The sequence below is a fragment of the Octopus bimaculoides genome, chromosome 14 (assembly GCF_046866305.1).
Source record: "Octopus bimaculoides isolate indiv1 chromosome 14, ASM4686630v1, whole genome shotgun sequence".
Classification (NCBI taxonomy): Eukaryota; Metazoa; Mollusca; class Cephalopoda; order Octopoda; family Octopodidae; genus Octopus; species Octopus bimaculoides.
The window spans coordinates 30,831,804-30,844,218 of NC_142941.1; the positions used below are offsets into that span (position 1 = coordinate 30,831,804).

Below are 12,415 nucleotides of genomic sequence, written 5' to 3' on the forward strand. Positions count from 1 at the left end.
AAAAGAAGTTGTAAAGAAGGAGGAGGAAAAGGAGGCTGTAGTACAAAGAGGGAGGAAGAGGAGAGAGACTTTATTTAAAACTGGAACGAAACCGACGCCATATTGGATGGAATTAATTCGACTTCAATGAATAAACCGAATAATACCTTGCTGTTTAGTTTTTTGTTTTGTTTATTTTGTGGCAGAGATTGAATTAAAGGACTAACATATTTAGATATTGATTTTTATATAGATATATATGTATGTGTATGTGTATATATATATATATATATATATATATATATATGTATGTATATGTGTCTGTAAATAAGTGTGTATGTGTTATTCTATCAAAATACTGAATTATTTATATTGTTATATGGAAATAATTTACGCGGGGGATATTATTGCGGTTCACCGTTTACAGGTACTTTCAGTGTTGTTTATTCTTCGATCAAGACAAAAACTGTTTTCAAAAAAATTCATTTCCAAAGTATTGCAGCGAACCATAGACCAATCTGTCATATGAGAACTCGCTGTTGCCGTTTGTTGGTCTATGATCAGTTGAGCAAGGAAACTGAACATACTTGCTGACAGATAATAGGGTTTGTTTGGTTAGCGTGTGAACATATCTAGCTGTATGCGGCTTATGTGTATGTGTATATAATGCGCGTATGTGCGGCTGATATTTATATAAGTGTACATTCGATTAATGTGTAGTTATACTGTATGTATATATACGACTAACGCTTATACAGTGCGTGTATGTATGTAAGGCTGATGCATTTGTTGGATGTTTATAAAAACGAGTGATGTGTATGTACGCGTGAATATTATGTATATGCGACTGATGTGTACGTTGTGCATATGAACGTGTGTACGCAGCTGAGTTGCACACTATAACTGAGGTATGAATGCTTACAGTGTATATGAATATGAGTATGTTTAATCTATGTTTGGTGCGATTTTATATAAGTACAGTTTGTATGTTATGTAGCTATGTGTATGGATATATATTGTTTATGCAGTATATTATTATATATGGCATATGCGTTTAGTGCACGTCTGCGCGCTGTGGATGCAGTTTCATTGATTGGGGCGTATGTGTGTAGTGTGGTGTGTGTGTGGGAGATGTTTGTGTTACGAGCTTGCCACTGAATAAAACTGAATAGAGCTCAAGATGTGTGCGGCTGTGTTGGGAGTTGGTCGTGTGTGTGCGCGTGTATATAGTCGTGGAAGATCGTATCTGCGTGTACCTGCACATTTGAGAGAGCTGTGTAAACAATATAGCATATGCACGCTCCGGTGTGTTTGTGTGTGTGTGTAGTTCAGGAAACTAATGTTTATATATCTGCATAGTTGATAGAATGTGTGTGAATGTGTTTATCTGCTTTTTGAGTACAGAAAATGTGAATGCAAATGTATTTTGTGTATGTGAGTGTCTCTTAAACAGCTTATACGTTGTGTATGTGAATGCGACAAGCGTTAATATTAGTTGTTTTATGTGTATGGATGCATGGAGCTGTATGAACACGTTTTTTTTTGTTTTTGTTTTTTACATTAAGATCTGCTTCGGATAACCAATGTATTGTATGTTTGAATGTTAGCGTGTGTGAAGGTTTAAAAGATTTTAAATGGTATCTATATGTGTGCGTTTTGTAAAATGATGCTTGGAGTAAACAATGTAGTTAGTATGCGTGCGCATATGCACGCACTCGAGTGTATGTGTATGTATGTCTGTGTGACATGAGTTATATGATGTGCTTCGGGTAAACAATGTAAATGTGTGTGAACGTGAGATTTGTTATATGTGCTTTAAACTATGTATCTGTCTGAATGTGAGCGCGCGCGCGTGTGAAAGAGAGCTAGCATGAGTTTTGTTTACGAGATATGATTTGAGGAAAACATTGGCTGTGTTTGTATGCGTGTGAACGTGAGTCGTTGCAATTTGATACAGATAAATAATGTATTTGAGGAGGGGGTTCGTTATTTTGCCCTAAGCCCTTATTGAACAAAACCTATGATCAAAAACATTAGTCATAACCATCTCATCTTTTTTTTTTCAATTATAGTGCATCTATTATCTTATTATCATACATTCGTTTTTTTTAAGACGCTGATTTGGCTGTTGTTTCTAGCAGGTCAAATGACCACGTAGTGTTTCCCTCCTTGACTCAGGTAAGCAATGGTGTTTCTGTGTGTATATGGGCGTGCATATATCTATACTGTATGTAGGTGCTTTGAGTTTTGTGTGCGGTTTTTTTATTTAACAGAGAATATGTGAATGAAAAGCCGTTAAATATGTGAATGCAGACTCTGATAGAAAAGAAGTGAAGAGTAGTTATTTTTTAGTCTCAAGATGTCATCGAGCAGGTTGTAACGGAGGACATTCTGGTTGTGACCATCCCAGCAGTTTCTCTAGTACTTTCATTAGCAAATCCCTTATTCTTAAATGCTGTGAAGATAGTGCAAACGATTGGCAAGGGGAACCAGATATTTTTCAACTTGCTGTGTTCAAAAAACAAAGTTGACTGGGGCCAATTGTTTTACACCCACCTGCTGCTTATCTATCGTTTTGGGTTTGGGCGGAGTATGACCCATTACAGGGTCTTCAAGACAGGTGAGAGGGAGAGAGGAAATGATCCTCAAACCGGAAACCTAATCCGAATGCTTACAAAGGAGTGCACTCCGCTAAAGTGCGCCGGGTGATGGTGTGAAACCGGACAAGTAATGTCTACCACTCAATTAAGGCAAGGCGAAATTTGAACTCAGAGCGCATAGATATCCACTCGACGTTCTCAGTTTCGCCAATCGATTACCTTGGGATGACACTTTTTTTTATCAACGCCCGAAAGGATGGAAGACAAAATTGACCTCGACGGGATTTGACCTCAGAGTACAGTGCATTTTACGAGTTAAGGTTGCTGGACCGACAACCAACACTCTTCTGAGGAAAGGCATCCCTTCTTTACACGAGCATCGGGTCGAAAGTTGAGTGTTGAAAGTTAAGTTCTTCATTCCTTGAGTTATTCTTCTATAAGAATGTAATGTGTGGAGACCTCCGGCGTTCTTGGCCCCCGTACTATATTCCTGTTTACCTCAATCGGGCGGAGATGGCTGTCCGCAAGTGAGAGCCCTGTGAGTCTGAGTGGCTGTTCCACCGCCTCTCTCTCTCTCTCTCGCCATCCTTCAAGGCAATGCCTTTTCCATTTTGTTAGGGCCTTGAGGCGATCTGACTTACAGGAAATTGTACATCCCACTCCTTAATGTAACGTATTGATTTTACCATTTTACGCGATGCAAATCCCCTACTGATTCTTGTTAGGTCTTTTCTTTGTCTTACATCTTTTTACTATCCTATGCATCTTCAGGATTTTGTAGTCAATAAAAGAAAAACTAGGATGCATTATAAGAAAAATTCGTTACTCTTTAGAGTACCTCTTCGGTTCAGTTTTTATTTTTAATTTCTTGGAGTAATTGAATAGGCATGAAATCAAAGATAAGTACTGGAAGAAAATGGGTAAGTTGTTCGTGAATTTTAATAAAATTGAACGACATATGCTTATACCAAATCAAGGACCGAATCGATTATATCGTAACAAAATGGATCGGTTGAGTTTCGGATTAGAATTTCCATACATCATGGAAAAGGTTGTGAAAGCGGGAATACTCTTTTTACTTTTTTACTTGTTTCAGTCATTTGACTGTGGCCATGCTGGAGCACCGGCTTTAGTCGAGCAAATCGACCCCAGGACTTATTCTATCGGTCTCTTTTGCCGAACCGCTGGATTATGGGGACGTAAACACACCAGCATCAGTTGTCAAGCGATGTTGGGAGGACAAACACAGACACACAAACATACACACACACACGCATATATATATATATATATATATATATATATATATATATATATATATATATATATATATATGTGTGTGTGTATATGTATGTTTGTGTGTCTACATATATACGACGGGCTTCTTTCAGTTTTCGTCTACCAAATCCACTCACAAGGCTTTGGTCGACTCGAGGCTAAAGTAGAAAACACTTGCCCAAGATGTCACGCAGTGGGACTGAACCCAGAACTATGTGGTTCGTAAGCAAGCTACTTTATTTCATAAATATTTGCCATAAAGGCAAAAGGGGGACGAACAAGGACAGACAAACATAAAAGGGGGTGAAGTAGCTGTATCGATTAAATATACCACAGCCACTCCTACGCCTATAAGGAAATTAAATTTTTGGAACAATTTTTCCTTTTTTTTTTTTTTTGAGAACCGTATATTCCGTTGTATGAAACAAAAGAAAACAAGTAAAAAATTTCTATCCTTTTCCTACAAGGTGTGGGACGTTTTCTTTCTAAAATGGGTAGGATGTAATTTAAGGGATATTTCGCTGCTATTTCTAACAGGAGGATCAAGTGCATTCGAGGCTCCCACATTGGTATGTTTTTAAAAGTCACTGTGTGAATGTGTGAGGGTGGGGACTACTGAATTATAAGACGTAAACAAAGATTTGCGCAAGGAAACGATAACGCTTGTTAAGGTATTTACAAAGATGTTTGGGAGGAACCGAGCAGGAAGTCAGAGAGAGGGAGAAACGGGAAGCAGAAGGCCAGAGAGCAAGAGAAAGAGAGGGAAGAGACAGACAGACAGAGAAAGCGCTGACTGTTAACAGGTGAATCCATAGATACAATGTGAAACTCCAGAGTTACAAATACAATAAGACGAGAGTAATTGATACATGTTCTCCATTTCTTTTATTTAGCAGAAACGAAGCATGAGATGATTGATAGGTGTAAAGTTTTGATGTTGTAAACATTAACTAATCTTTAACATTGTTAAAATGGACTTAAATCCCCCCCTCTCTCTCTCTCTCTCGTTTCCTGAACGGTCAGGCGTCGCAATATACTCTGAGTTGCGACGAAGTGAATCAACTACTTCTAAATGACTAATATATTATCGAGCACACGCACACATGCATGCATACACATTTATTGGAGAGATTGCGCGTGCGTTATGTGGCTCAAGCAGGCTACAAAATATGTGAAATAAATGGTCCGTGTAAAATAACATCAATACAGACCCCGTATTCCTGGCTAATGAATGCCTCATACATTTAGCCAGAACACGCAACGCATACACACACAGACACTTTTTTTAAAGCCTGGCAACAAAATCACCAGTGAACTATCTGAATATTTCATGTAGTAAATTATTGCAATTAACTATAAACATATGCAAATATTTACTCGTACTTTTCTATTGTAAACGTTTGTGCGCGCGTGTATATATATATATATACTCTTTTACTCCTTTACTTGTTTCAGTCATTTGATTGCGGTCATGCTGGAGCACCGCCTTTAGTCGAATCAAATCGACCCCAGGACTTATTCTTTGGAAGCCTAGTACTTATTCTATCAGTCTCTTTTGCCGAACCGCTAAGTTACGGGGACGTAAACACACCAGCATCGGTTGTCAAGCGATGTTGGGGGGACAAACACAGACACACAAACACACACATACATATATATATATATACATATATACGACGGGCTTCTTTCAGTTTCCGTCTACCAAATCCACTCACAAGGCTTTGGTCGGCCCGAGGCTATAGTAGAAGACACTTGCCCAAGGTGCTACACAGTGGGACTGAAACCAGAACCATGTGGTTGGTAAGCAAGCTACTTACCACACAGCCACTCCTGTGCCTTTAAAAAATATGGAACGCTTCACAAATTTGAGTGTCATCCTTGCGCAGGGGCCATGCTAATCTTCTCTGTATCGTTCCAATTTTAGAATATGTACCAATAGCTAGTATATTATATATATATATATATATATATATATATATATATATATATATAATAATAATAATAATACAAATGATATGTGAGCATATGCATATATACATACATATATGTACATACCTACATCTACATGTATATATATATATATATATATATATATGCGTGTGCGTGTACATGCATATATTGATACTTACAGGAAAAGAGTACATGTTTATCAAACTTTTTCGGGGAAACCGCTGGCAGTGACTTCGAAGTTTTTGTTAGCTTACCTTCGTTAGACTCTCTCTCTCTCTCTCTGTATACATATATATGTGCTTACCAACCACATGGTTCTGGGTTCAGTTCCACTGCGTGGCACCTTGGGCAAGTGTCTTCTACTATAGCCTCGGGTCAACCAAAGCCTTGTGAGTGAATTTGGTAGACGGAAACTGAAAGAAGCCCGTCGTATATATGTATGTATATATATACGTGTGTGTGTGTTTGTCCCCCCAAATTCGCTTGACAACCGATGCTGGTATGTTTACGTCCCCGTAACATTAGCGGTTCGGCAAAAAGAGACCGATAGAATAAGTACTAGGCTTACAAAGAATAAGTCCTGGGGTCGATTTGCTCGACTAAAGGCGGTGCCCCAGCATGGCCGCAGTCAAATGACTGAAACAAGTAAAAGAGTAAAAGAAATATATATATATATATATATATACACACACACACACACACATATATGACATATATACACACACATATACAGGCACGCATACACATATACATACATATACATACACACACAGGAGGCTAGTTAGTAAATCATTAGAACATTGGATAGATTGCATTGTTGCAATCATTACTGCTCAGCGTAGCCCGAGTTCAAATCCTGTCATGGTTAAATTTGCCTTTCATCCTTTCAGAATCAATAAAAAATGTATAGATAAATAAAATAACACATACAACTCACTTATTATTGTCATATCAGAAACAAATGCAAGTTCATGTATGATATTGATCTTTCTTCCACTTCAGTTATTACATGGTTTTCTCTTACAGGAGAAGCAAATTATACATATAATACTTTAAATGTGACTCTCGATAGATAGTAAAAATAATTACCTGATCAACAACGGGTTTTACTGCTAGTATATATATGTAGGTGCAGGTGTGATTGTGTGGGAAGAAGCTTGCTTCCCAACTACATGGTTCCAGGTTCAGCCCCACTGCATGGCACCTTGGGCAAGTGTCTTCTACTACACCTCAGGCTGACCAAAGCCTCGTGAGTGGATTTGGTAGGTGGAAACTGACAGAAGCCTGTCATATATATCTATACATATATATATGTGTGCGTATTTGTCCCTCAGTGCTGCTTGACAACTGGTGTTGGTGTGTTTATATCCCCATAACTTAATGGTTCGGGAAGACAGACTGATAGAATAAGTATTAGGCGTAACAAAAAATAAGTATCTAAGTTGATTCATTCAGTTAAAAGTTCATTATGGCAATGCCCCAGCATGGCCACAGTCGAATGACTAAAACAAGTAAAAGATAAAAGACATATATATATCATAACATGCCATCTAACAGAAATTGATAGCACATTTCTTTTGGGCACAGGAATGGCTGAGTGGTTAATAAGAAGCTCACTTTGCAACCCTTGTTTTCTAATATAAATGGGCCAACCAACAGTGCTATCTTTAGGCATGGGTACTCATGGGCATCACAGGTCCAGGGGCCAATTCTGATCTGTGTATGCTGTGGCTTGCACTCAATAAATAAATACTATATGGCCTAGTGCACTGATTTTCCCAGGGGCCTATAATGCTGCTAAGACAGCCCAACTGACCAATGTTGTATATATATATATATATATATAGACAGATAGATAGATAGATAGATAGATAGATAGATAATATACACAAATGCACATATATATATAAATATACATATGTATATATACACACACACATATATATAAATATACATATATACATATACATATATATATATATATATATATATATATATATATATATATATATATATAGCCACACATATATATTCAAGGTGTGTTCAAAAAGTATACAACTTTATTTTTTCCTGCCATAACTAATGCTGTGTGAGCAAAATTCTTTGGGTGGGAGGTGACACAACTCTTCCTGCACATACATGAAACTTTTCATGTTGTTAGGCCATGTCAATTCCCAGCTGTTATGCCCAGAGTATATATGTGTAGAGTGGAGGCGCAATGGCCCAGTGGTTCGGGCAGCGGACTCGTGGTCATAGGATCGCGGTTTCGATTCCCAGACCGGGCGTTGTGAGTGTTTATTGAGCGAAAACACCTAAAGCTCCACGAGGCTCCGGCAGGGGATGGTGGCTAACCCTGCTGTACTCTTCCACCACAACTTTCTCTCGCTCTTACTTCCTGTTTCTGTTGTGCCTGTAATTCAAAGGACCAGCCTTGTCACGCTGAATATCCCCGAGAACTACATTAAGGGTACACGTGTCTGTGGAACGCTCAGCCACTTGCACGTTAATTTCACGAGCAGGCTGTTCCGTTGATCGGATCAACTGGAACCCTCGACGTCGTTAGCGACGGAGTGCCAACAGCAAATATATGTGTAGTGTGCCCTTATGATTTTCGTTTCCACACAAGATGACTGAACACATCAAGCGGAGACCATAAACTCAATAACGATGGTCTTCATGAAGTCTGGGTCATGGTTTGCACAGTCCAGCATGTCCTGAGTGATTTCCATGCAGAGTTGCTTCTGGTGCTCCATCAGCATCTTGGGGACAAATTTTGCCAACATTCTCTGCATGCACAAATCCTCCATTAGAATAGAATATACTGAACCTGTGCTTATTCCTATTTTGTGATCAATTTCCTGGATTGTTATACAGCAGTCTTCCATGATTATTCACTGAACCTTCTCCAGCTCATTTCAGCTTGTGGATGGTCTGCCTGAGCATGCCTTACTCTCTACTGAGGTGTGGCTATGTTTGAAGCAGTTGTACCACTCCTCAATCTGAATTTTGCCCTCAGCATCATTGCCAAAAGCCTGTTGTATCCTCTGGATGGTTTAAGCTTGAGTATCACCAAGCTTTTGATAAAATTTGATGCAATATCTCTGCTTGATGCATTCAATGAAAACAAAAATCCAATGAATGTGCACTACACATCTATACTGTAGGTATAACAGCTGGGAACTGATGCAGCCTACCAGTGTGAAATTTAAGTCAGATACTTTTAGAACACATTTATATGTATGTATATATATATATATATATATATTTCTGCGTGTGTATCTTGACAACCAGTGTTTGTTTTGTTTATATTCCCATAGCTTAGCAGTTCAGCAAAAGCAATCGATAGACTTGAAAATAGGTTAAAAAAACACTTCAAGGTGGTTCTCCAGTAAGGCCATAGTCCAAAGACTGTAACAAGTAAGATATAAAAGAATATAAGAGTGGCAAAGTTTATAAAAATATATTTCATGTGGTGTAAATCCTATCTCATACTAGTTATTGATACAAACACTTTGCTAATAGCCAGATGGTAATATTTAAATTTAAATCATTTGTCTTTTACAATGTTAACTTTGATATAAAATATATTCAGTTTAAATGCAATGAATGTTTAAAAGTATTTAAAAGTTTTGAACTTTACCTCTACTTTCATTGTCCGAAAATTGTTATAATTGGGTAAATTATTGAAATTAAGGTTTTCTTTCTCTGTGAAGGCTTAATATATAACCTTTTAATATTGTTTAGCTAAAAACGTTTTTTTTTTAACTAATTTGTTTCATATTCTACAAATTTCAGTATACAGGCTGTTTAGGTTAAATTTGACAGTTTGCATAAAAGGAAAAGAAAACAATACCCCATCCAAAAGTAAAAGTACTTTAAAAAAATCAAAGAATATCAACTAAATTATGGCTGAGAGATAACGGTTTACTTAAAGTAGTTACCCTCAGCTTCTACCATGGCCTCAAGACAGCTCTGAAACTTGGCACATGCGTTCCTCACTGTGTCCCTGGAAAGATCTTCAAACATCTCCTTGATCTTGACCACATGTTGGTGTTGCAAGTAGAACAGTTGGTGTCTTTCTCAACCAAGCACCATACATAGTAATCCATGAGATTACAACTGGGAGAAATAATGTCTTCCATGTTACTGAACTTTTTCTTAAACAAACTATTAATCTTTATACTTTTCAATACCGTTGACCGTTCACCAATAAATCAAACTGTTCCTGAAAAACAAAAAGTGGGGGAGACATACAAAATTGTCAAATTTACCGAAAACACCCTGTATACATGCTTTTATTTAGATGACATCAGAAACAATGTTCCTAGTTAGGGTGGCCTTCATTGAGATGTATCTCTCTGGCTGATTTAAAGAATACTTGGCTGTTATTTCTAGCAGGTCAAGAAACCACATAAAAGCTCTACATTTGTGAATATGTGTGTGGATGTTAGTAGTATTTATTGCAGATGATGAATTCTAAAAGAGAATATGTTTTATATAATAATTTTGTCCACATAACATGATATTTCAGTGAAATATCTTAACCAAAACTTCTTCCTACATAAACAAAATAATTGATAATAAATTTCAGTGAATTATTTTTATTCATGATAAGGAATGCTTTTATTTATTTATTTAATTTCGCAATTATTGTATATCAACAAATATTTAAGAGAGAAATAATATATTTATTTTATGAAGCATCAGAACTCAGAGTTTTACTGACAAAATGTTTTGTAAAACACTTATCCTATCTCACAGAGGAACTGTTTCATGTTGTAGAAAAAAGTACATTCAATAAATCAAAAAAATGCTAAAAGCAGAATGAACTGTTTAATTGACTTCAGCAGATCCATTGGTATAATTTACCAATATCTTTCTTCTTTCACTTTCTCTATCCTTATCTTTTCATTTCCATTACACTGTCTACTGTAGTATTGGGGAATGAGATATTTACAAGCATTTATTTTCTTTTTGTGTTTGTGAGCCATGCGAAGACAAAATAAAATTTGAGCAAAAATATAGCAGGAATCATCGTTCTCCTAATATTGCAGCTGCAAATACAATGAATAAATGCTTTGCATGCAATGGACGGACTGAGAAATATGGCTCTTATAATGATATAGACAGACTGGGACCAAAATACTGACTCATAACTTGAAATTAGAAAACAACAAATCCTACCAAATCAGTGCCAAGGGAACCTACGTTATTCTTGTATTTTGGACCCAAATACTGAAGCATGCACTGGATATCATCATCATATAGTAAACTATAAAACCCTCATTGTACCAATGAATCTTAAAACACCCACATAGACAACAAACTTTGCCAACTTTGTACTAATGAATCCTAACAAAATCTCTTAGCTAATACTCAAAAAGATAAACCATAACTCAAAAGTAGTAGAAAACAATTCCTGTGAAATCTGTAGCAATGAATCTTGCTATATTTTCTAAAGTATTAACTTGGAATTAGTAAACAAAAATACTGTAAACACTTTACTAAGCAACCCCCAATATTCTCTTATTTAATATCCAAATAACAAATTGTAACTTAGAATTTGCAAACAACACTGCTAGCTCTCTTCTTTAGATCCAAAATACTTGACTGTAATGCAGAATTAATAAACAACACACCCCACAAATACTGTACAAATGAATCTGGTTATATTCTTTCCTTTATGAATTGTAACTTAGAATTACAACAAAAGGAACTCTGCTAATTTTGTCACAATGAAGCTTACCATATTCTCATATTTATGACTCAAATACTGAACCGTAACCAGGAATCAGTAAAGAACTAAATCTGAAAACAGAAGAACCCTACCATATTCTCTACTTTTGGATTCAATTACTAAAACATGGAAATAGTAAATAAAAGCCCTGTCAAACCTTTGCCAATGAATCCTACCATATTCTTTTCTTTAACATCCAACTTGTAACTCAGAATTAGTAAACAAAAAACTTAGCTAACTCTGTCTCAATGAATCCTACCTTACACGTGAATTTAAGAGCCAAAAATTTAAACATAACTTGGTATTAGTAAACAATAAACACTGCCAAGTCTATACCAAAGAATTCTACTTTATTCTCTTATTTGCAACACAAATACTGAACTGTAACTTAGAATTAGTAAATAACAAACACAGAACTGGAACTCAGTTATAGTAGACAACAAACCCTGCCAAATCTATACCATTGAGGCTTACCATATTCTCTTATTTAGAACTCAAATGCTCAACCATAACTCAAATTATAAAACAAGAAAACATGCCAACACTGTGCCAAGGAATCCCATCATACACTTAAATTTCAGAGCCGAATAGCAAACCATGAACTGAAATTAGTAGAAAATATACCATCCAACTCTGTGCCCATGAATTGTAGCATATTCTCATATTTAGGACTCTCTTACTTAGGATCCAAATACTGAACCAGGACTTGGAATGAGTAAACAAGCCCTGCCAAATCTGTGCCATTCTATATTTTCTTATTTAGCATCCAAAGACTGATCTGTAACTTGCAATTAGTAAAGAAAACCTGTAAATACTGTACCAAATTCTCTTAACAACGACTTAAATACAGAACTGTAAATCAAAATTAGAA

The 12,415-nt window shown here is 36.5% G+C and overlaps 1 long non-coding RNA gene and 1 other non-coding gene across 2 annotated transcripts in view; one reads left to right on the forward strand and one right to left on the reverse strand.

Moving 5' to 3' along the window:
- Window positions 1-404: 404 nt before the first annotated feature.
- LOC149132667 (uncharacterized) overlaps window positions 405-12,415 on the forward strand; it is a 30,808-nt gene continuing 18,797 nt past the window's right edge. The window contains exon 1 of the long non-coding RNA XR_016244273.1: window positions 405-2,157. This is a non-coding gene — a long non-coding RNA (uncharacterized LOC149132667). The remainder of the gene's footprint in view (window positions 2,158-12,415) is intronic.
- On the reverse strand, window positions 5,699-5,803 carry LOC149132668 (U6 spliceosomal RNA). The gene has a single exon (XR_016244398.1). It is a non-coding gene; the product is annotated as a U6 spliceosomal RNA (small nuclear RNA).